Below are 22,710 nucleotides of genomic sequence, written 5' to 3' on the forward strand. Positions count from 1 at the left end.
CCTATGATACACCCAGAGTCAAGTAGGCTAGCAAAGTACAACATGAATCCTATACCAGGGCAATTGGCAACACTTTACACAGGGCTGTTTACAGAGAGTAAATACAACCCACACTCTGTTGTTATTCCTTCTATTACTACTGTCATTTGTTCTGATTTTTCCCCTGTTATGTTAGAGACATTTTGTTAGTGGGAATAAAATCAGTAATGGCTGAACTGGAGGAAGGAAGCAGGAAAAAAGCAGACTTACTATGGATATTGTAGACCAAGCCAGTTTTTAAGGCCAGAAGGGACCATTAGATCATCTAGTCTGACCCCCTGCATATTACATAAAAAAGTAAAGATGATAATTTTTTTAACACAAAAGGTATTACCCAACACAAGATAACTATTTTGAACCTCACTATGCTGGACAGGTACCAATTGATCACTGGAATGGTAGTTGGCAGAAAAAAATATTAGCTAATATTTAGGTGGCTTCTAATTATAGTTTCAATTAGACTAGGTTTGCAGCCTCTTTTTATTTGTTTTGCACCAACACTTATGCAAGTAACCAATTTATTTCAGCATAAGCTTTCGTGGGCTACAGCATACAAAAGCTTATGCTGAAATAAATGTGTTAGTCTCTAAGGTGCCACAAGTACTCCTGTTCTTTTTGCGGATACAGACTAACACGGCTGCTACTTTGTAACCTGTCACTTATGCAAGTGAATTTTTGTTCAGACTGATGTTAGTAGAAAATAAATTTCTGGCCTGCAACCGAAGTTTATCTAGAGACAAAACAACTTTTTATGTATTGAAACAACATTATTTTCAGGAAGAAGTGGAAGTCTGTTATAAAAACTACATCATCAAATCAGGGAACAGAAACAACACCATGTGACTTTCTGACCAATCACAGCTGAAATATTGGTAATTTGATATGGATAACTCAGAGGAATATTCACAGCCAACAGTTTGAGAGCCATCCATTGGTTGAAAGCTAACATTTAATGAACAACATGAAATAGCAAACAAATAAAAAATTCAGCCTGTTTTCAAAATGTTTAGAATAAAAGAGTTAAATTCATTGAATAAATTGCACATTGCAAGTTGACCACTTTAGGACACACTGAGCTTTCATAGGACACTGAGCAATAGGAGCCACAAAGGTACTATCCCAGTATACCCTGAATCTTATATAAACATTTGTGCACAACTATTTGGGGGTCACCTGTATAGTTTTGTTCCAAAGACCCTGTATGTTCTGGGAACTGAACACAAATCTTTACAACATCAAGAAACCTAAACATTAGGATTCACTCCCTGCAAAGAACCACTCTGAAATTGTGTAAAAGTTTCGTTCCTGAAACAACTCCATTTGTGCGCAGAAGAATATGTTGCTAGATACGAACACAAAGCTTTTCAAACAATGAAATGAGGACACTTTGCCTTAGGGGGTAGCTGCCTGCTAGCAGAGTGAGTGCCTGTGACTGCTTCACAATGCTCAGGGCAGTGGTCAAAATGTGCTGTTTGAATTGAAGATGCAAAAAATGGTTCAGTGACGTTAGGATTTTTTTTTTTTGGATGCCAAAGGGCCACATCAAACCCATGTTTGATCCGTGGGCCACACTAGCTCTTAAATATTGTTGGCAACTATGGTGCACTGCACTACACTACACAATTCTGTCCAGGCAAACTACTAGCTACCCAGCTATGGGCTGATTTTCAGAGGCATCAAGCAACAAAAGCTCCCAAAGACCTCAGTTGGAGTCGAGCACATCCAGCATGCCTGAACATCAGGCTGATGCTTAAAGTCAAGCAAGGTAGGACCTGATGGAAATATTTGTTTTACTTTAGCCAAGTCACAGCTCCTGCAGGCAGCAATATATTTTACTTTTAAGTAAAGCTATTATTGTTTTACATAGGGGAGATTTCACAGGTCAGTTGAACAGACCGCTACAGCATTTATTCACCTATATTGAAGTGACAGCCCAAGAGCTTTTTCTTTCTAGGAGTGGGATGGAAGTTCTTCAGAACTCTCCAAACTAGCCAGGGTCTTCACAACACACTTCTGAAAATAGATTAGCCTGAGACGCTTCATTTCAGCAGGGAGCTCTTCAAAACCTTGAGGTCTGGGAGGATTACATTTGTCAATATCTAACCAAGCCAAATTGTTTGGTACACTCTTAATTAGAGCCTTATGTTCAAGATGTTGGAGGCAGCTTCATGGAGCATATCACTTGCTTTCCATCATGCTCCCTATCAGACACCATTCAAGCAGCAGTCCCCCTGAATTAGACCGCGAATCAGAGAGTCAAACCAGCTTTATTGGCAGGGCAGCAGAAGCGTCTAGCTGGAAAATCATAGCACAGGTTCAACTGCGGTGTCTCTCAATGTGTTACCTTCTGAAATAAGCATTAAAGCACTTCAGCTTGTACATTTTTAAAATTTAGGAATTCACCTTTAATAATGCCATATATGCACTGTCTGAGTGACAGAGCCGGCTCCAGCATTTCTGCCACCCCAAGCAAAAAAAAAAAAAAAAAAGCGCTGCGATCGCGTTCGGCGGCGGCAATTGGAAAAAAAAAAGCCGCGATCAGCGGCAGCAGTTCAGCGGCAGGTCCTTCGCTCCTAGAGGGAGTGAGGGACCTGCTGCCCCCGAATTGCCGCAGGTGCCGCCCCTCTCCCTTGGCCGCCCCAAGCACCTGCTTGTTAAGCTGGTGCCTAGAGCCGGCCCTGCTGAGTGATCTGCATGCAGTTCAAAATCCACTGCTGCCTTAACATTAATGCAGTGGGGGGAGGGGTTGGCGGGGGAGGGGAGAATTTACTACAATCAAAATGACATTAGAATACATAACTTTCAATTTCTGTGAACATTTTCACAGCTAATGCAAATGAATTGAACAAATTAATTCAAGTGGATCTGACACATGAAAAATAAGTAGAGGCTATCTAATTCAAATCCCTTATTGATATTCTTGTAATTAAATAAGCCTGCATGTAAAAATGGTTTACAACACAAGCAGAATGAGAGTACCTCGGGGGAAATGAACCTCGGGGGAAATGATTTTGACCTCTCCTATTGGACTGCTGTATATAGACAATGTCACAAAAATAAATAATACTTTGCGCTTGTTTGAGCATCTCAAACCACTTTACAAATGCAAAATTAATTTTCACAACATCCCTGCCAGGTAGGTTTTCTTATCCCCATTTTACAACAGGAAAACTGAGGTACTAAGAGCTTAGGTGAGTTTCAGATCCTGGAATAGAACCCAGAACGCTTGACTCTTGACTCTTAGTAAAAGTAAAATGCCTTTAATTTAATGCTGTGGTAGGTATAACTCTATAGGTTAACTATTTGCATCAATTGGATTTGTTTTTTCAAACTTCACTCTTTACGCTTTTCACAAATTATCCAAAAATAGATGATTTTCATCAAATTTGTTCATTGGTGGAAGTTATTCAATTACTGTTTTATGCCAATATATTTAACTGATCAACTGTCACAAACTGTTCATTTGCAATATTGATTTGACTGTTCTTTATTCAAAAACAGAGTCAGGCTGTTTTGATGGGATGAGCTTACCTCTTAGAATCAGGTTGCCAGTGTGAATACATCACAAATTTGAAATTCTCTTACTGTGAACATTCAGCATTCACTTAAAACTCACTGTTTCAGCAAACATTCCTGCTAGTTAAGATTTTTGCTAGGATGTTGATGGAAAGAACACAAGAAGGGCACGAACAATGAACTCATTTTTTAAAATGAGAATATTTTGGCGCTGTTGCCACTCAGTTCACATCTTTAACTTGGCTAAAGTCAGCGTCCACAATTTGGGATACTCATCCAAAGTTCATCTCTTTGGTTTAGAAAGAATGCTGAGAATCTTGAAGCCACATGACTTTTTGCAATGTTGTCAGTTCTTTTGTGGTTTCATTTGGGTTGGAAATACAACAGAATGGCAGAGGCTGTTTATGCAGGATTTTAGTATTTCTGCTTTGGGGCCTGGCCTCAAAACCAAAAGTAGTGCCTGATCCTCGCCACACCCTATTGAAGTCAATGGGAAACATTTCATTGACTTCAGTGGGCTTTAGATCAGGTATATAAGGTTAATCACATTCTTTAGAACTTTACAGCTCCAACTGGGTTTGGTTCTCTTAGTTAATATTAATAAAGTGCTTTGAAAATGTGAAATTCTAAGTATTCTTAATATAATCCCTGGATACCAAAATGTTAGTGCTTCTGCACTGTATTACATTGTATGTAGCGCTCTTCATAACAAACCAATTTTTCTGCAGTCCCAGGGTGCAAAAACAGCAGCTATTTTTACATTTATTACATTCCCTGCCTAATATGCTCCCACAAAAACACATACAGGGCAATAGGCTTTCCTTTGATTCCCAGGAGTAAAAATAGATGCCATGATGTTTCTTATTATAACAGCCATTTCTGCCTCCTGTTTGATTGTTCTGGCTTTTGTACTATATAGGTACACTTGACACCCAATAACATGGCCTGTGTACTTTTAAATTAAGATAGTCTGTTTTTTCTGCAAGGTTAGAGCAAAACACCATTCTTGTTCTGACAGTTACAGCGTTGGACAATTGTTTTCTTGTTTAGAAGGATTGATCTTGCATTTCCTACACCTTCAGCCTTTTTCAGATGTTCACTTCCACAAGACGCTTTTGTTGCTGCTGGGATTTTTTTTCTTTTAGTATAAGGGGTGTGATTCACAAAGGTACTTAGGCACTTAAGTCCCCATTTTAGCTCCACTGCGATCCACAAAACTCCCACCATACCCTGCAGATGCCTAAACTCACTTGGCACCTACATTTTCAGGGTAAAAGTTCCTTAGGTACCTAAGTTTCTGCCGCTGGGCATGCATCCTGCTGCCTCCCTCTAGACATCTGAATGTCTATCTCCCACCTAAGTTCCAGAGCAATCCCTCAACTGAGGGAAGATAGGCATTCACCTGCCTCGCTTGCATGCAGGGCCCAATCTGGTAGGTGTGCATGGAAGAACTCCTGCCAGATATGGAATGGGAACCAGTGGCATTGGCAATGAAGCTGCTGCTCACCTTATTATTTCTAACTCAGCAGTTAGAGCATTCATCTGTGACATGGGAGATGCAGGTTCAATTCCCCCCTCTTCCTGGAGAAGGAGAAAGGCTTGAACAAGGGTCTTCCACCTCTCAGGCAAGTACTCTAACCACTAAACTGTGGGATATTCTGATATTCTAATCTCTCCTGCTGAAGCTGTTCCACTGTGGATAAATAATGAAAGTATCAAAGAGAACGACTGTGTAGTTTGGTGGTCAGGGCTGGGAGGTGGGAGACGCAGAGTCCAGTCCCCCATCTCTAATGACTAATTAATTATCCACAGTGGAACAGCTTCAACACGAGAGGCTGAGGGAACCCCAGGTCACAATATCCCATAGGCCAGTGGTTAGAGAACTCTGAGAGGTGCGGGATACCCCATTCAAATCCTCTGATCCTCAGGCAGAGGGGAGAACTAACCTGTGCCTCCCACATACTGAGTGCTCTAACCATTGGGCTAAGAGTTATAAGGTGGGCAACACCACTACTACCTCCCCCTTCTGTTTTGTGTGGAGGCAGGTATCTCACACCTAAGAATTAGGCACCTAAGCCATCTGACTGCAGGAGAGGTGTTCCTGTTTGTGGATAGCTAAGCAGAGATGGGTGCCCCCTAGTATTCCAGGCTTAGGCGACTATCTCTGAGGGAAGGGAGGGCCTTAAGACACACCCCTGTCGCTGGCATCTCGCATTGGCTAGATTCGGTAGCTCTCCACCTAATATGCTGTCTTCTGTGGATTGCATTCTAAGCCACCTACCTCTCCCCATTCATTGTATAGGAGCCTAGACTTTGCAGATTCCAGTGTTGTTCCTGTGATATTCCAGCTCTTTAAAAGTTAGATGCACTGATGCTCAGTGTCAGATCATCCAAGTTCCTTAGGGTACATCTACACTACGAAATTAGGTCTAATTTATAGAAGCCGGTTTTATAGAAATCGGTTTTATAGAGTCAATTGTGTGTGTCCCCACATAAAATGCTCTAAGTGCATTAAGTTGGCGGACCGCATCCACAGTACCGAGGCTAGCGTCGACTTCCGGAGCGTTGCACTGTGGGTAGCTATCCCACAGTTCCCGCAGTCTCCGCCGCCCATTGGAATTCTGGGTTGAGCTCCCAATGCCTGATGATGCAAAAACAGTGTCGCGGGGGGTTCTGGGTACGTGTCATCAGGCCCCTCCCCCTCCGTCAGAGCAACGGCAGACAATCAATTCGCGCCTTTTTACCTGGGTTACCTGTGCAGACAACATACCACAGCAAGCATGGAGCCCGCTCAGCTCAGCTTAGCTCACCGTCACCACATGTCATCTGGGTGCCAGCAGACGTGCTACTGCATTGCTACACAGCAGCAGCTCCTTGCCTTTTGGCAGTGGATGGTGTATTACGACTGGTATCCATCATCCTCATATTCCTCAGTGAGTTCAATCAGAGGCACCTGGGCAGACATGTTTTGTCTCCTGGCCTGTTGAACCGTCTTGACGATGATGGCTAGCAGTCGGAGTACATCGTTTTCTGCCAAGCACCCAGAAGATGCCGATGGCTATCAGTCATGCTGCACTGTCTGCTGCCAGCTTAAGATGTAAAAAATAGATGGACCAGATTTGTTCTGTATTCATTTGCTTCCCCCTCCTTCCATGAAATCAATGGCCTGCTAAACCCAGGGTTTTGAGTTCAATCTTTGGGGGGGACATTCTGTGTGACAGTTGTTTGTGTTTCTCCCTGATGCACAGCCACCTTTGTTGATTTTAATTCCCTGTACCTGTAAGCCATGTCGTCACTCACACCTCCCTCCTTCTCTCCCTCCCTCCGTCAGACAATAGTTTCGCGCCTTTTTTCATCCCAGACACCATAGCACTGGGATCACGGATCCCGCTCAGATCACTGAGGCAATTATGAGCACTATGAACACCACGCGCATTGTCCTGGAGTATATGCAGAGCCAGAACATGCCAAAGCAAAACCAGGCAAAGAGGCAATTGCAGCGATTGCATCGCGGCGACGAGAGTGATGAGGAAATTGACATGGACCTCTCACAAAGTACAGGCCCCAGCAATGTGTAAATCATGGTGTTACTGGGGGAGGTTCATGGCATGGAACGCCGATTCTGGGCCCAGGAAACAAGCACAGACTGGTGGGACCGCATCGTGTTGCAGGTGTGGGACGATTCCCAGTGGCTGCGAAACTTTCGCATGCGTAAGGGCACTTTCATGGAACTTTGTGACTTGCTTTCCCCTGCCCTGAAGCGCCAGAATACCAGGATGAGAGCAGCCCTCACAGTTGAGAAGCGAGTGGCGATAGCCCTGTGGAAGCTTGCAATGCCAGACAGCTACTGGTCAGTCGGGAATCAATTTGGAGTGGGCAAATCTACTGTGGGGGCTGCTGTGATCCAAGTAGCCAACGCAATCAAAGACCTGCTGATATCAAGGGTAGTGACTCTGGGAAACGTGCAGGTCATAGTGGATGGCTTTGCTGCAATGGGATTCCCAAACTGTGGTAGGGCGATAGACGGAACCCATATCCCTATCTTGTCACCGGAGCACCAAGCCACCGAGTACATAAACCGCAAGGGTACTTTTCAATGCTGCTGCAAGCCCTGGTGGATCACAAGGGATGTTTCACTAACATCAACGTGGGATGGCCGGGAAAGGTACATGATGCTCGCGTCTTCAGGAACTCTGGTCTGTTTCAAAAGCTGGAGGAAGGGACTTTCTTCCCGGACCAGAAAATAACCGTTTTATATCACTCTCCTGAGGATAACAAAGAGAGATAAGGAATGGATGTTGCCTGCATGCCAGCAAACACCGGGACCATACGCTGTCATGCTTTGTTATGCAATGATTCCAGACTACGTGCTACTGGCCTGGCTTGGTAAAGTGTCCTACCATGGTGGACGGGATAAGGCAGCCCTCCCCAGAAACCTTTTGCAAAGGCTTTGGGAGTACATGAAGGAGAGCTTTCTGGAGATGTCCCTGGAGGATTTCCGCTCCATCCCCATACACGTTAACAGACTTTTCCAGTAGCTGTACTGGCCCTGATTGCCAGGGCAAATTAATCATTAATCATTAAACACGCTTGCTTTTAAACCATGTGTAATATTTACAAAGGTACACTCACCAGAGGTCCCTTGTGTGCCCTCAGGGTCTGGGAGCATGCCTTGGGTGAGTTCGGGGGTTACTGGTTCCAGGTCCAGGGTGATAAACATATCCTGGCTGTTGGGGAAACCGGTTTCTCCCTTCCTTGCTGTGAGCTATCTTCATTGTCTTCATCATCATCATCTTCCGCGTACTCCAAACCCGCTTCCCTGTTGCGTGATTCTCCATTGATGGAGTCAAAGCACACGGTTGGGGTAGTGGTGGCTGCACTCCCTGGAATGGCATGAAACTCCGCGTAGAAGCGGCATGTTTGCGGCTCTGCCCCAGACCTTCCGTTTGCCTCTCTGGCTTTGTGGTAGACTTGCCTTAGCTCCTTAATTTTCACGCGGCACTGCTGTGCGTCCCTGTTATGGCCTCTGTCCTTCATGGCCCTTGAGACTTCTTCTAATATTTTGCCATTTCGTTTACTGCGACGGAGTTCAGCTAGCACTGATTCGTCTCCCCATATGGCGAGCAGATCCCGTACCTCCCGTTCTGTCCATGCTGGAGCTCTTTTGTGATCCTGGGACTCCATCATGGTTACCTGTGCTGATGAGCTCTGCGTGGTCACCTGTGCTCTCCACGCTGGGCAAACAGGAAATGAAATTCAAAAGTTCGCGGGGCTTTTCCTGTCTACCTGATCAGTGCATCTGAGTTGAGAGCGCTATCCAGAGCAGTCACAATGAAGCACTGTGGGATAGCTCCCGGAGGCCAATAACATTGAATTCTGTCCACACTACCCCAAATCCGACCCGCAAAGGCTGATTTTAGTGCTAATCCCCTCAGCGGAGGTGGAGTAAAGAACCGGTTTAAAGGGCCCTTTAAGTCGAAAAAAAGGGCTTCGTCGTGTGGACGTGTCCAGGCTTAATTCGGTTTAACGCTGCTAAAGTCGACATAAACTCATAGTGTAGACCAGGCCTTTTGTGAATCTAGCCCAGGGTGCTTTCTGTTACAAGCTGTGTAATCATTATGGTCCATCATGTAAGCTAATGGGACACTGTCCCCTTCTGGCTCACCTGGGGGAAATGCTGCCTATGAATTATCAGGTTCCCAGGTTAATTCTCAGCTGTGTTAATGAGCTGAAAGCACATGTAGTACTGTCAGCCAATGGACAGTTTCACTAGGTTTAGTCTACACATATTTACAAATTAAACAAGTTCTTCAACCCATTTGACTGGCTCAATCATACTGTACGTGAGAAAAGAGGCACAGGAGTTATCTCCCAAATTACATCACCTTATGCTGTATTTCACAATGTCATGACTACAAATAGCATGGCAATAGCTGCATTTTTCTCCGAGTTCCCCATGAAAGCTTTTGTGACAAGATCTGGTTTGAATCGTTCATCAATGTTTAGCTCCTTAACATCTTCCACTCTAGCATCCATGATGCTGCCTTTCTAACTGAAGTTGCATCAAAATCACAGTGGAAAGCCACAGCACACTTTCAGAAGCATTCGAGACGGTTCGTAGGCAGGAGATTTAGACCGAGCTGGATGAGCAAGCGTCTCAGAGGGGTCATTAAGAAAAAACAGAAGGCGTACAGGGAATGGAAGATGGGAGGAATCAGCAAAGAAACCTACCTTGTTGAGGTCAGAGCATGTAGAGATGGAGTGAGAAAAGCCAAAAGCCGTGTAGAGTTGGACCTTGCGAGGGGAATTAAAATAGCAAGAGCTTTTATAGCCATATAAATAGGAAGAAAACAAATAAAGAAGAAGTGGGACCGCTTAAGACTGTAGATGGAGTGGAGATTAAGGATAATCTAGGCATGGCACAATATCTAAATGAATATTTTGGATCGTTATTTAATGAGGCTAATGAAAGGCTGAGGAATAGTAGAAGCGAGACTGATGGGAATAAAGGAGTGGGGATTGACATTACCGTATCCGAGATAGAAGCCAAACTCGAACAGTTTAACAGGACTAAATCGGGCAGACCGGATGATCTTCAACCGAGAATATTAAAGGAACTGGCGCGAGAAATTGCAAGCCCGTTAGCGATAATTTTTAATGAATCTGTAAACTCGGGGGTGGTACCGTTTGAATGGAGAATAGCTAATGTGGTTCCTATTTTCAAGAAGGGGAAAAAAAGTGACCCGGGTAACTACAGCCTGTTAGTTTAACATCTGTAATATGCAAAGTCTTGGAAAAAATTTTGAAGGAGAAAGTAATTAAGGACCTTGAGGACAATGTCAATTGGGACAAATTACAACACGGTTTTATGAAAGGTAGATCGTGCCAAACCAACCTGATCTCCTTCTTTGAGAAAGTAACAGATCATTTAGATAAAGGAAATGCGGTGGATCTAATATACCTCGACTTCAGTAAAGCGTTTGATACGGTACCTCATGAGGAATTATTGGTTACATTGGAAAAGATGGGGATCGATATGAAAATCCAGGGTAGACTGCAGCGGATCGTACTAAAAGGTGAACTGTCAGGTTGGAGGGAGGTTACCAGTGGAGTTCCTCAAGGTTCGGTTTTGGGTCCGATTTTATTTAATCTATTCATTACTGACCTCGGAACCAAATGTAGGAGTGGGCTGGTAAAGTTTGTGGATGACACAAAGTTGGGAGGTATTGCCAATTCGGAGAAGGATCGGGATATCCTGCAGGGAGATTTGGATGACCTTGTAAACTGGAGTAATAGTAATAGGATGAAATTTAATAGTGAGAAGTGTAAGCTTATGCATTTAGGGATAAATAACAAGAATTTTAGTTATAAGCTAGGGACGCATCAGTTGGAAGTAACGGAAGAGGAGAAGGACCTCGGAGTCCTGGTTGATCGCAGGATGACTATGAGTCGGCAATGTGACGTGGCCGTGAAAAAAGCTAATGCGGTCTTGGGATGCATTAGGCGAGTTATTTCTAGTAGGGATAAGGAGGTGCTGGTTCCGTTATACAAGGCACTGGGGAGACCTCATTTGGAGTACTGTGTGCAGTTCTGGTCTCCCATGTTTAAAAAGGATGAAATCAAACTGGAACGGGTACAAAGAAGGGCCACTAGGATGATCCGAGGAATGGAAAATCTGTCGTATGAAAGGAGACTCGAGGAGCTAGGTTTGTTTACCTTAACCAAAAGAAGGCTGAGGGGGGATATGATTGCTCTCTTTAAATATATCAGAGGGATAAATACCAGGGAAGGAGAGGAATTATTTCAGCTCAGTACTAATGTGGACACGAGAACGAATGGATATAAACTGGCCGTGGGGAAGTTTAGTCTTGAAATTAGACGAAGGTTTCTAACCATCAGAGGGGTGAAATTTTGGAACAGCCTTCCGAGGGAAACAGTGGGGGCAAAAGACCTCTCTGGCTTTAAGCTTAAGCTTGATAGGTTTATGGAGGGGATGGGTTGATGGGATAAAGTGATTTTAGTCATTAGGTCAATAACGTGCCATCTCTGGTAATTAGCAACAATGGTCAATGATGGGATATTAAAAGTTACTACAGAGAACTTTTTCCAGAGGGTCTGGCTAGAGAATCTTGCCCGCATGCTCGGGGTTCAGCTGATCGCCATATTTGGGGTCGGGAAGGAATTTTCGTCCAGAGTAGATTGGCAGAGGCCCTGGAGGTTTTTTGCCTTCCTCTGCAGCATGGGGCAGGGGTCGCTTGCTGGAGGATTCTCAGCGATTTGAAGTCTTTAAATCATGATTTGGGGACTTCAACAGCTGAGTCAAGGGAGAGAATTCTTCCAGGAGTGGGTGGGTTAGCTTTTGTGGCCCGCATCATGCGGGAGGTCAGACTAGATGATCATAAAGGTCCCTTCTGACCTTAGAGTCTATGAGTCTATGAGACATCTAGCAGTAGTAGAGGAGTATTCTGCTGGATATTCCTGGCATGTTAGAAGAGCAGTGAAGAAGTTAAGGAGGAGGTAGTGATTTCAGTTCATTATTCTGAGCTGTCCTGTGTTGAGTCAAACTACATTAACCCTGATTTGTCAGTCATAGGAACAGCATGATCCTTTGCCGTAGTGGGTGCAGTGGTGCAGATGTGGCAGTGAAGCAGTTTAAGTGTAAACATAGCCTTAGCTATTGATGAGCAGTTTTAAAATTACTACAGAGACAGACATTTTGATTTGCAGGAAAGGGCCTAGGAAGGAACTTGGGGATGACAATAAAATAATATGTAAAATATGGGGGAAGGAAACTATTTAAATGAATCTGGAAAAAAATCTAGGCAGCATCTTAAAATAAACTGTGTATTAGAGGAGGGAATATAGCGATTTCTGAAAATGTTGAAAATGTAATTAAATTAATCTGAATTCCATATCCTTGATTAGAGGAACTCCATCTTTGTTTTCTATTTATCTGTTCAGAACCTTAGGGCCAACTCCTCAGCTGGTGATTTCAGAGGCACTACGCCCATAAACACACCTGAGGAGTTGGCCCTCTGTAGTTTGCAATATGATGGATTATTTCCCTGATGCCTTTGTTCTTTGTACCTGTTCTGTAACTCTTGCCATTTCTTTCTTTTCTTCCTTCTCATGACCTGAAAGAGAATTTGGGTTAAATTGTCCTAACACTAACGATTGAGAACTTTGTTGATTTAGCATGCAAAAATATGAACACAAAAGCTAAGAAGAGATATGTACACCTATATTTCCACTGCAAAGCCTGGATCAACATTGAAAGACCCCATAAATGGGGATCCTTTGACTATAGTCCACAAAATGTCAGGACTTGCTGAGTGGACGTGTTCTGAATCTGAGGCTCCTCTCTTGTTCATTCAATAAGTTCATTCAATAAGCACCCAACTGGATTTTGTATGTTACTTTAAAACAATTTGACACCTAATATTTGTGAGTTACAAAAAAAAAAGTCAAAATGCTTGCTTGGTCTTGGTGGCCTCCCCAGTAGAAGGGCCACATTCTTCTCTACATGGAAATAAATAGGGTAGGGGAGTGGCAACTCCATTTTAACAAGTGAAGTTTCCCTGAACATTTTCAGTCTAGTGAGTGGGTTTCCACTTCACTCCCACTCGGCAACTGGATATTCCAAATCTGTGAATCATTACAAATCCTTCAGAGGCAAAGGTCCCCTGCCTCTGCATTCCTGCCTGGCTTCCTGGTACACTAGATCTTGGAAGCATAGTTTTGCATTGGCAGTACTCTCCATTCCACACCCTGATCCTTCCAGGCATATGTGGGCACATGCTCCAATTTTCTGAAGGACTCTTAAAACCATATGCTCAAAACCATAGACAATGTAGAATGTTATGGGGGGCTATTAATAAGATCACTTTTATTACTAATCCTCTGCTACATCTGCTCTACTGCTACTGTTTTAGTAGCCATTTAAATCAATGGAATGCTAGGTTAAGCATGGTACATACGGCAAAACGGGCTGGTTTATTCACCCAGCTGTAATTTTTGAGCTGTTGCTGAGTGTTCCAATGGTGGGGTAAGGGACAGATAGGGATTGATTTATTAATAAATGAAAGTTTAAATATCTGATCTCTTTCTTGTATGTTATACCCCTTCCCCAACCCTTTTGTCTTTTTAATCTGTAAAATCTTTGAGCCATGGACCATGTCTTTCAGTGTGTTTGTACAGCATTTAGCACAAGAATAATAGCTCCAAAATGCTATCCCATGGCAATTAAAACTGCTGTCACCCATTTTACAACCCATGTTACAGTGCATTTTGTATTATGTATTTATGTTATAATCTTATTGGCACAGGTGGCATGTTCTTTTCTGGGAAGAGTGGAGCACACTCAGCATCAATAATACTGCCTGGTGCACACACTAATGTAGCACGGTGCCACAACAAAGCAGTTGTGGATGTTTTTGCTGGTTTCCGAGGAAAGCTCAGAGCAACATGCCATGAGGCCAATACATCTGCTATTAGCAATACATTCCTAACTGGGGACTTAGTAACCTAGTAGGAAATATGAATATCTCCATCTGTTTCTCATCAACATTTCAATAAATAAATTCAGCTTGGCTCCATTCACAGTCTGTGACCCTTCTGCCACCTGCTCGTGGTGCTGTCCAGCATGACGACAGGAGAAATAGCACTTATTGCTGCTGCCAGAGCACTGCCAGCTGCTTTGTGGTGCCTTAGCCATTAGCTTATAAAAAGCCAGGGCTTAAGCAATGGTATTATGACGTTTGGAGGGAGATTTTGCAAACTCAAGTGCTAGCAACCAGGATTAAATGATTGGTTACCGGGAGAGGAAGAAAATAAAGAGAAACAAAACAGACTTTAAAATCCTTTGCAGAATATAGCAATGTTCTGTCCGAATTATTCAGAAGGCTGCTAACGGGATACAGAGTCTTTCACTCTAGGTCACAAGTTCAAATCCTATCCAGGTTAGAAGTGATCAAATTGTTTTGATAGGTGATGGGATGGAGAGGAAAGGATGAGTCCATATCACAGAGGCCCTTCCAAAGCCAGGAATACTAGCACCCTTATTAGCAGGGTTACTGAAGAAGACAGTCCAAAGAATGGATGAGCATGGAGACCTTTCTACTCTCATAGGAGCCCTTCTAGTTCTCTGAGCTACATAAGCAGATGATGTGCATGTGTGGAGGGTGGGGACATGGAAGCTTACATTGCTACTGCTTATATTATACCCATTCTGTGGATAAATGAAAAACTTTGATCTCCAGGTCTGATAATCTAGCACCTTACGAGCACTCAGTTCATTTTACTTTATGTCCATCTGGGTCTCAAGGGTTATAATGAAATCAGCTGTTTTAACAAGTTGGAAGGCAGCTCTGCCACAAAATGCCAACTGTAAAATATAAATCAAGAGACTCTAAAGCAACAAACAGCTAACCAGCAAGACAGTGTTCTGGGAAAAGCGGTCAAGCCGTTTCAAAGACACAGTATTTATGGGTGTAGAGCCCTATCGGCTCAATAGGGCAATCACACAGTTATATCCCTCCCTTACAGGCTAGGCACAACAAACTATTGATTCCTACATTCATGAAAGAAATGTCCTTTTGGCCGATGTTGGTGAAGAAAATGTATATGCAAGGAAACCCCCAGAAGATTCAGCTAAGGGAAACCCTGTATCGTTACAAGGAAATGCCCTCTGTCTTACATTACAAAACCTGCTGCTGTTTTACCTCATGCAATTTGGTGCTATGAATAAAACAACCCCAAACACCCATTTTTATGGTCTGTTTACTGTACTTCCATGTTATAGAAAGTAATTTAATAATACTACGAAATGGTATCAAGTGCAGAAAATCAACTTAGTAGAAAGCCTCAGTAAAATCTAGTAGGTCACCATGTCTTGCTTAGCAGGACTGTTCTCAACAATAATCAGAACTACATTTGTAACTGATAGCCATGCACAGTATATGAAAAAAGTGATGGCTTCATAGAAATCCACTTCCCGCTTCCAACAGAAAAGTCCTGCAGAGTCCTCAGGGGACTTGACTACACAAAGCAATGCCATTACAGATAATTAAATAATCGAGCTGTTCTGGGTGAGAGAGTCTGCCTCCTTTTTGTTACCAAGATGGTGTGCTGAATTAGTTTTTAGAACGAGCTATCCACTGGTGTTAGGCCATTTTCTCTTTGAACATTCCTTGGTTCTAGCCATCCTGCATATTGAGCCAGATATATCACATGAGCAATTCCATTGACCATATAATAAGGTTGAATTTGACCCAGTAAGGATGACCATGCATAAGTGTATTCCCATGTTAGATTATTGATTATTAGGACTGTCATGTGATTAAAAAAAATAATTGCAATTAATCGCACTGTTAAACTATATTAGAATACCATTTATTTAAATATTTTGCATGTTTTCTACATTTTAAAATATATTGATTTCACTTATAACACAGAATAACGCATTTATCATTTGTAAGTTGCACTTTCACGATAAAGAGATTGCACTTGAGTACTTGTATGAGGTGAATTGAAAAATACTGTTTCTTTTATTTATCATTTTTACAGTGCAAATATTTGTAATCAAAAATACTAATATAAAGTGAACAGTGTACACTTTGTATTCTGTGTTGTAATTGAAATCAATATATTTGAAAATGTAGAAAAACATCCAAAAATATTTAATAAAATTCAGTTGATATTCTATTGTTTAGCAATGCAATTAAAACTGCGATTAATAGTGAAAATTTTTTAATAGCGATTAATTTTTTTTTAGTTAATTGCATGAGTTAACTGCGATTAATCGACAGCCCTATTAATTACCTTCATTTGTTCTGGGTAATGAAATTGTCTTTATTTTGTTTAGTTAGTTTCAATGGCATATCTGCATTCAGAAGTGTGCACCCCTTTCATTTTTATATTCTCTTTAATCATTTCAGGAAGCTGTTCCACATGAATCTCTGTAGTCATTTTATGCATTTAGTTGCTCCATCAGTCACAACTCTCTAGGGCCGAATTCTGCTCTAAATTACACTAGTGAAAATGCAAAGTAATTCCACAGAACACAATCTGTAACAGAGCAGAAATGGCCTGTGGTATCCATTATTTTCAGATTTTGCCTCAGCCCTTGCAATCTTTTCCAGCCATAAAAGTTCTAGCTGGATTGTCAGTGCTTTGTTTCATGTCTCCTAGAAATGACAAGATCTTCCACACCTCCATTTTCCAGTTTAAATTTCTTTAACGAGTTAAGCTCCCTTTGGATCAGGTCCTTTAAGAACAAAAAGCCTCATACTCAGAAGGCCAAATCTTGTTTGCCAAATAATTCCACTTAAATCAAAGGAACATACCTTAGAAACCCAACCAGGATTTGGTCCTTACTAACAGCAGATGCTAGTTCACCCATCCCCTCCCACTAAGATTTTGTATTTGTTTATTTAATATTGCATGGAATTTTTTAAAAGCAATTAAAAAACAAAACAAAAATTCTTTTCCTCTCAATATATAGAACCACTAACCTTCCTCCCCCACATCACTGCAATTATAGTTTCTTGTTTAAAAAGGAAACATTTTGTCTGGTCTTTGTGTATATGCAGAGTCAGATCATATTGTTATGAGTCATGGAATACTTTCAGATTCACCAATTGTAAGCAATTATTTTTCCCATCAAAAGGAGAGGAAAAAGAACTAGTCGGTGACTTTTTTGTCTACTTTGAGGGGAGAAACAGAAACAATATAATTATTTACAGTGTGTTTCAATTGCCTAGCAACATAGGCAGAAGGCGTGTGGCACACAGATAAGATCCTCTGAAGAAGGGAAGGTAGGTGATATTGGCATTAAAAAAACATTCACAGATGTGAGTGAAAGTTGACTAGTCTGGACAGATTGCATTGTTTAGGGGAAGGAAAGGTTAGTTACACTTTGAACTTATAACATAATTAAAAGACTATTCATTGGAAGGAAGCCAACTGTTTAAATAGTGTGTGCACTGGTACCATGGTGCCGAGAACCTTGAAGATCAGATAGATAAATTAGATATTGTAGGCTCCTAGAGCCACACATACTGTGGATAGTATATTGATTCTGCAATCTAGCAATACAGATAATAAAAAAGGCTTACCAAATACAAACACAGTCTGGCTGCCACTACCTTATAGCAGAAATTAGCTGACTTCCAAGTTCCTGATCTCTGTGAAGGCAAGTTCTAGGAACACAAAATCCTCACTCTTTAAGGAGTCACTCTCGTAGTTATAATAATCCAGCATTCTGTTTATTTATCAGTGACTAGGAATTTGTAGGAGCAATTTACCTCTGGCTTTGGGTTCAGAATCTGTGTCACAGCTATATATGTTTAGTACATTCAGATTTGTTTTGGGGGAAGGAGCAGTAGGGTTTCCGGCATCTGGGAAGGAGCTGGTCACCTGTGTGCTGTGGTCAAACCAGACAGAAGGATTTCTGAAATCTAATCTCCGGAAGGCAATAAACTGGGTTTTATATGGGAGAGTTTCTGAAGTTAGAGGAGAAGACAATACATTTAGAATCTACATTTGGTTACAGGTGCTTTGAACTGAACACTATGTATTGTATTCAGGCTCATGCATTTACACTCTCTATCACACACATGCTGTGCTGCATAAAGATTCAAACAAAACACTTTGAGCACCTAAAAGGACAGGTGATGAGCTCAAAGAGTTCATCCATTCCCTTAGCTGATAGAAAGAACCAATATACAGTACCCATCGGCAAACATCAAAGTGTCTGGAAGTCTGAATCTAGTCAAGAAAACACCCAAAAGTTTGGATACTCATCTGTAGATTATCTAAATCACTCCAATAACATAGCATGCTCACCCCTCCCAACTACCCGAGCTAGCTGTCTTGAGTAAACTCCCTACAGGTGTATGAGGCCAAGGCCACACACAGACAGAGTCAGGAGGTTATAGTCCCTACATGGCAAGTTAACAAGATCCACTTGCTATACAAACACAATAATTGAATCCCAGCTGGTTCTGTAGCAGAGACAAGGGTGATGGGGGTTTCTTCACAAGGACCACGTTGTGAAGCACAGTTGACTTTATCATGGGATATGTCAGCAGGAAAGAATTCATTAAAGCATCTGGGTGAATGCTTCACATTATGTAAATAAGGCACTTCCACTAATTTAAGGAGTAGCATTCACCATAAAGGCTCCAAAAGAGAATCTTAGCTAGACCAGAGGAGGATGGAAAGCATCAAGGAGTGGGAGCAGAGATGCAAGGGAAAATGGAAATGGAGGAGGAAGGACAATTCAGGCAGGGACAGAAATAATTTATGAGGATTAAAAGAAAGATAAAGTCATGAATACAGTCTCATTTTATTTTTTGCACCAATAATGAGAACATTTGTATTTTAATTTCATGTATGTCTTATGTGCAGAAAAGAGAAGTCAAAAAATTAGCTAGATCCAGTTAATAGAATCCAGTTCACTGAGCAATTTCTGCAGAGAAACCTGCCCATAGCATCTTTTTGCATGGTAGAAAGCTTCAGGAGTGATGCATCATTTTCCTTTGAAGAGTGGCTTTTATGCATGCAGTTGTAGCACTTTAAAATAAATCCTGTCCTCCAGGGAGGGACATTTAAAAAAAAAAATACAGGAACTCAGTACTGTTTAGCAGTTTATGAGGAATAAAACAGTTTTGTTGACTCTCAGTATAAAGCTTTTCATAAAATACTGAACTGCTTAGAATGTTGATGTGTTCAGCTGGTAACAGAGAAACTACCATCTTTCCTTTATGAGCACTGGCGTTGGGTTACTCCAAAAACAGGGCTTGGGGCATAAATTTATCAGTGACAGTGAGCTACATGACCAGAAACAGACATAAGGAGGTTAGCTTTAAGGTGACAAGAGAGTTGGTTGCAAAATATTTAGTCCAGGAGTGAAATCATGGCCTAATCAAAATCAATGGCAAAACTCCCTGTGATAAATGAAGGGGGGGGGAGCTCGCTTTTATGGACCCCCATCCAGCCAGTTAGCTATAAAGTCCCTCTTGGTGGCTGTTCTCTGCTTGCTTTACCTGTAAAGTTTAAAAAAAAAAGCAGGTAAAAGGAAAGGAGTGGGCACCTGACCACAGGAGCCAATGGGAGGGCTAGAACATTTTACAATTGGGGAAAAAATCTTCCCTTTGTCTGTGTGTTGTTGTTCTCTGGAGAGCGGAGACACAGAGCAGCAATGCTGTAAGCAGCTTTAAAACCAGATATGAAAAAGCATTAATTCATACCTCAAACCTACTTATCTGAAACTCAGATATGTAAGTAGATCAGAAATGTCTAGAAAGATGTTTATTTTATTTTGTAAGGTTTGTGGACTCCTCTGTGCTAAGCCCAGATGCTCTTGTTTTGCTTGTAACCTTTAAGCTGAACCTCAAGAGAGCTATCTTGATGCTTAATTTTTGTAATTGTTTTTTTTTAAGATCTAGCAAAAAGCTTAAGTTCCAAATGTATTTCCTTTCTTTTTGTTTTTAATAAATTTTACCATTTTTAAGAACAGGGTTGGATTTTTGTGTCCCTAAGAGGTTTGTGCATATGTTGTTTCATTAGCTGCTGGCAACAGCTAATTTTTTTTGTTTTCTTTCTCAGCTCTTCCCTGGTGGGGAGGGGAGGGAGTGGGGTGAAAGGGCTTGAGGATACCCCACAGGAAGGAATTCCCAAGTGTTCCTTCCTGGGTTCTCAAAATGGGGGGGGGGGGGAGTTGCACTTGGGTGGTGGCAGCATCTACCCATCCAAGGTCAGAGAGAACCTATGACCTTGGGAGTTTAATATCAGCCTGGAGTGGCCAGTATTAATTTTTAAAATCCTTGCGGGCCCCCACCTTCTGCACTCAAAGTGCCAGAATGGGGAATCAGCCTTGATACTCCCATTGACTTAAATGGAGAGAAGGGGCATGATTTCACCCCAGAAGATTTCACCCCAGATGTTTTCCTGCAGAGATATTTCTCTTTTACAATGAAAAGGACAATAAATGTAATGATGGATGAGCCTCAAACAAGTAGGAATTTGGTTCTGTTGAGATAAATACCTGTACAGCTGAGTTGAGATAAATTTGGTTCAGTTGAGATAAATACCTGTACATCCCACACCTTATCCAAATGTGATCTTTTAGTGCTAATTTATAGAAAATGTGTGGAAGTTAGGGATGGATCAAATCCAGACCCATATGGCTGAAACAAAACAACTCTGAGAAAGCAGATAAGTGATATTTGGAAAATCCCAGTTTAGGTTTAGTATAACCTAAACTTTTCTTTTACAAAACCAAAACCGAATCCAATTTCTGTTTAAAAACTAAGCAAATGCAATTCAAAGCCATAAAGTGGCCCAGACTTTTTGATTTACCGGGAAACATTCACAGGAATGCTTTACAAATCACACTGAAACTATGCTCCGGGTTAGGCCTACTTTGGAATTTGTAACAAAACCAGAACATCATGGTCTCATTCCTACAAGGTGCTGAACATTCTGTCCAGGATCCAGCAAAACTCTTAAATACATGCTTCAATGTAAGCATGTGAATAGTCATATTGAGAATCAAGCCCTGGGTGAATAATCCTTAACAAGCAACAGAGGGTCCTGTGGCACCTTTAAGACTAACAGAAGTATTGGAGCATAAGCTTTCGTGGCTTTCGTGGGTGAATGTGTCTGATGAAGTGGGCATTCACCTATGAAAGCTTATGCTCCAATACTTCTGTTAGTCTTAAAAGTGCCACAGGACCCTCTGTTGTTTTTTACAGATTCAGACTAACACGGCTACCCCTCTGATATTAATCCTTAACAGTTACTCATACATGAAACTAACACGTTATGTTTCTTTGTATGCAAAAAGCAAGCAGTTACTTTGGGTGGGGTCCATAAAAGGACTTGGGCGTTGCAATGCTGAGCGTCACAGCACCTAACTTTCAGGCACCCAGACAGAAGGGCATTCAGCTGCCTAAATTGTGTATGTGACCCAAAAATAAAATAGCCACCGGGGAAGAGCTCACCTCATACCCTTTAGCCTAGTGGGCAGGGTATTCCCAAGATGCAGAAGAACCCTGGTTCAAGTCCCCACTCTTCCTGAGGCGGTGAAGGGATTTGAACAAAGTCTCACTGGGCTACTGGATATTCTGATGTGGGTCTCCCTTAGTCTTTTCTATAGAAGTTGTTCCACTTTCAATAACTGAATTATTATTATTATTATTATTATTAATTGGACCAGAGGGAGTTAGATTCAGGGCTGGCTCCAGGCACCAGCAAGCTCATGCTTGGGGTGGCAGATTCTAAGGGGCGGCTTCCCTCCAATCCTTTTTTTTTTGTTTTGCTTGGCCGCTTCGGCCGCCCTGTAGGGGGCGGCGGTGTGGAGGAGGGGAGCGCCCTGCTGGGAGTGGGCTGCGCGCTCTGTCTGCCCCAGCCTGTGCCAGGTCTGCAGCAAGCCCGGCAGGGCAGCCCGCGTCCTTCCCTGCCCGCTGACTGGAGTGGTGCGGAGCCCTCCCGCAGGTGGCGTGGCAGGAGGGGCCGCGTGGCAAGTGCCCCGCTGAAGGAAGCCCTGGCCACCCCCCTTCTCTTTTCCTCCAATCCCTCCCCCTGCTAGCCAGGGCGTGCACTGCGCTGCCCGGGGCTCGTCTGCAACGCAGGGAGTCCCCCTGCACCCTGGCTCTGGCCGCCCCGCAGGTTTTTGTTTTGTTTTGTTTTTCTGCTTGGGGTGGCAAAAAAGCCAGAGCTGGTCCTGGTTAGATTGAGTTTATTTCCTCCTCTCCCTCCCCCAAAACTGTTTTGTGTGAACTCAGCTGGGGGGCTCAATCTGGTAGGCTCCCTCTGAGCATGCCTACTCGTTAACCCCCCCCACACACATACACACACACTCCCCTCACCACGACTCAGGCAGCTAAACACCTCACAGTTGCGAGCTTTCACATGGTAAATAAGCACCCCAACTTCCACAATAAGACAAAAATCAAGCTAATCCCATTTCAAAACAAGGCCAAAACAAGCCAATCCCTAAGAACCCCAACACTCTGTGACTAGATCCCCCCGGTGTGCAGTCTGGGACTGTGGTGGGCCCGCTGGGCACCCCTGACTCTCTCCCCCCTTGCCTCTACTTACCCTTTGCCCCTGCTTGCCGGGAGCTGATAAAAAAAGAAGCAATAAGCTACA

The 22,710-nt window shown here is 42.6% G+C and overlaps 1 protein-coding gene across 2 annotated transcripts in view; it reads left to right on the plus strand.

Moving 5' to 3' along the window:
* Nucleotides 1-22,710, plus strand: part of NPSR1 (neuropeptide S receptor 1) — a 97,464-nt gene that overhangs the window by 31,064 nt on the left and 43,690 nt on the right. The window lies entirely within an intron of this gene.

This window comes from Chrysemys picta, chromosome 2, assembly GCF_011386835.1.
Source record: "Chrysemys picta bellii isolate R12L10 chromosome 2, ASM1138683v2, whole genome shotgun sequence".
Classification (NCBI taxonomy): Eukaryota; Metazoa; Chordata; order Testudines; family Emydidae; genus Chrysemys; species Chrysemys picta.